The following is a 3,630-nucleotide window of genomic DNA, read 5'->3' as shown; positions in this document are numbered from 1 at the left end:
GACAAGCATGATACCACACCCAGACTTTTCATTGCTGGGATACAAATCAGGGCTTTATATTTGCTAGGCAAATACTCATTCTATTGAGTTACACCCTGATTTTATTTCTATGTGACGATACTAACAAAATGAATATTTGCAAATAAAGTTGGTTGTAAATGAAATAATTAATTTTGTTGTCCTTTTGAAATAAATTATCATGCAATTATTAAAATATATTACACAGTGAGATATAACTCACTTGCAGCTATGTGAATATCCTTGGCTGTTACAAAAGTGAATCTAAATTTTACTGTAAAACTAGTTTAGGATTACATGAAGTTGACAATTTCTCCTTTCAAGTCATCATAAGATTTTAATTTCAATTTTTATGCTAATTGATTTTTGCTCTTAAAATATATAATCAGAATTATAATACACTCTTCTGACACAGTTCTAAAATGTTTGTTTCATTATAATTATGAAATACATACTGAATAATTAACTTCTCCAGGAATATATTGACATGATCATATTACATTAAGTATTTGGTAGCTTGTACTTTTTACATTTATTGTTGAAATAGTTGAGCTTTATGCTAATAGGGTGTATAGATATCTATTTAACTAAACCTCATCTTAAATTATATGCCACTGCTTAGACAGAGAACAAATACATCCCTATAAATTAAGTAAACATTGTAATCAAATTCACAATTAATGTATTGTGAATAAAATACACCTCGTTAACATGGGTGATGAGATACTAAAATCTTATAAAGAAATTACAATCATTCACAGCACCTACACAAGGAAAGTCATCCCAATTAGAGTCTCAGTGCGGGTAGAACTTAACTATATTTTTAGTAAATAATAGAGATGTGTTGCTGTAAAATTAAAATAAATAAGGTTGTCTTTTACCCAGGCCTAGGTCTGGCACCACAGTGCCCTAAGATATCTGGTAGATATATTCATCTGAGTCAGCAAAGCCTCTCACCCTCTTTGCTCTATCACATATCACACTGCTCATGGCTTGTCTTTGAGCCTTGCAACAATCTCTCTAATCCACCTTGTTCCCAAGGCAGGCTGCCACCATGCCAGAAATATATTTCCCAATTCCTTGGCAGCCTTGTGTCTCCAGATGCTGCATACTCTCTTAAACTTAAATCACCACACGAAGAACAAAAAACACAATAATTAATAAGATATAATTGTCCAGCTAGATAACATACAATTCATCCTTCTAGACACAAAGAATCCTGTACACATCCATCCCTTAAGAATATTCATAACGACCTATAATTGTGCAGAGAAGAATCTGAACATCTGCCTCCATGTCCTCTCAGCTCCTTTCTCACCTCCTCCAGTCTCCTCCTCTCTCTAAAACGTTTTTCCTGCCCATCCTTCCTTCTTGTCCAATGACAGGTCTCATTCTATCTTGTATGTTTTAACAAGGATTAAACATGCAAGAAAAATAAAATGAAGCTTTCTTTATCTGCTAAGATTCATGTTCATGCATATCTTAGTCCTCTTTTTTTTATCGAATGTTATCACCTTTCCTGGTTTCCCTTCAGGAACCTCCATATATTGTCCCCTCTGTCCCTGCTTCTATGAAGGTGCTCCCTTATCCATCCATCCACTGCCTCCCTCCTCCCCGCCCTGGCATTCCCCTACAATGGAGCATCAAGCCTTCACAGGACCAAGGCCCTCTCTTCCCATTAATGCCCAAGAAGCCCATCCTCTGCTACATATGCAGCTGTAGCCATAGGTTGTTCCATGTGTACTCTTTGGTTGGCAATTTAGTTCCTGCGAACTCTGGGGGGTTCTGGTTAGTTGATATTGATGTTCTTCCTATGGAATCACAAGACTCTTTAGCTTCTTCAGTCCTTACTCTAACTCTTCCATTGGGGACACTGTTCTCAGTAAAATGGTTGGTAGAGAACTTTCACCTCTGTATATGCCAGGCTCTCGCACAGCCTCTTAGGAGACACCTATGTCAGGCTCCTGTCAGCATGCACTTCCTGGAATCCTCAATCGTGTCTCGGTTTGGTTACTATATGTGGGATGGATCTCCAGATGTGGCAGTCCCTGGGTGCCTTTCCTTCAGTCTCTCTTCCAAACTTGTCTCCATATTTCCTCCTGTGAGTATTTTGTTGCCCCTTGTAAGAAAGACTGAAGCATCCAAACGTAGTCTACCATCTTCTTGAGATCCATGTGATCTATAAATTGAATTCGGTATTCAGAGATTTGGGCTAATATCCACTTATCAGTGAGCATATACTGTGAGTGTTCTTTGATAATGGGTTATCTCATGCAGGATGATATTTTCTAGTTCAATCCATTTGCCTAAACATTTCATGTAGTCGGTGTTTTTAATAGCTGAGTAGTACTCCATTGTGTAAATTACCACATTTTTTGTATCCATTCTTCTGTTGAAGGGCATCTGGGTGCTTTCCACCTTCTGGCTATTATAAGAAAGGCTATGTACATGGTGGAGCCTGTGTCCTTATTATGTTGGAGCATCTTTTAGGGATATGCCCAGGTGTGGTATAGATGGGTCCTCAGGTAGTACTACGTGCAATTTTCTAAAGAACCTCCAAACGGACTACCAGAGTGGTTGTACCAGCTTGCAATTCTACCAACAATGGAGGAGTGTTCCTCTTTCTCCACATTCTCTCCAGCATCTGATAGCACCTGAGGTTTTGATCTTAAGCATTCTGACTGATGAGGGAGAATCTCAGGGTTATTTTGGTTTGCATTTTGCGCATGACTAAGGATACTGAATATTTCTCCAGGGGCTTTGTGGCCATTCCTCTGGTGAGAATTCTTTGTTAAGCTCTGTACCCAATTTTTAATAGGGTTATTTGTGTGTGTGTGTGTGTGTGTGTGTGTGTATTCTCAGCACTAGTTAAGTCATGTTAAACTAAGGCTTTCAATTTCTGGGAGAATTGGCTAGTGAATAGATGTATTTTCTTTTCCTGTCTTAAATGTTTAGCACAGTTTTTACTCTGTGTGCTCTTCTATGAGTTTCCCCTCCTGGCCATTGTTGTTTTGTATCTTTTGCCTATTTTCCCTCTGAAATGTTTAAAGTTTTGTTATATGGAGGGTCTTTTAAAAATATAAATAATGAAATATTTCACAGAAGTGTAAAAACATAAATGTGAAATAAATGACCACAACTGCCTACAAAATTATCATTGCTCAAAAATTAAGAAAATCAGTAACCTAGAAATTAAACTAAACAGGCTACAAATATAGAAAAAATAATATTTCTATATTTCTTATATAGAAAAAAGATAATCCCTTTATCAAGGTAAAGACATTGGGTTTTCCAGCATCAGTAAAAATCTACACTTGATCTTAGCCAAAAGGCCGAGAAGCGATATCAGTAAAAATCTAACTGAAGATTGTTGGATATGGATAAAAGTATGAAAAATTTAGAAATGTAAGTTTTATGTTAGACATAACAAAGGTAACTAGAATATTTTTATTCATTTTTGTTATATGTTTTTATTATTTTAATTTTGTAGATGTTTTGCCTGAATGTATGTTTGTATAATACATGTGTACAATTTCCACAAAATCAAGAAGATAACATTGGATTCAATAACCAATAAACTGAATGGTTATTAGTGGCCATGAGGCAGCTGTA

The 3,630-nt window shown here is 36.3% G+C and overlaps 1 pseudogene; it reads right to left on the bottom strand.

Moving 5' to 3' along the window:
- Positions 1 to 3,239: 3,239 nt before the first annotated feature.
- On the bottom strand, positions 3,240 to 3,362 carry LOC120101119 (U2 spliceosomal RNA; annotated as a pseudogene).
- Between the last annotated feature and the right edge of the window lie 268 nt (positions 3,363 to 3,630).

This window comes from Rattus norvegicus, chromosome 2 (genome assembly GCF_036323735.1).
Source record: "Rattus norvegicus strain BN/NHsdMcwi chromosome 2, GRCr8, whole genome shotgun sequence".
In the NCBI taxonomy this organism is placed as follows: domain Eukaryota; kingdom Metazoa; phylum Chordata; class Mammalia; order Rodentia; family Muridae; genus Rattus; species Rattus norvegicus.
Note: the sequence above shows the minus strand (reverse complement) of the source record. Positions and strands in the feature narration are given on the sequence as shown.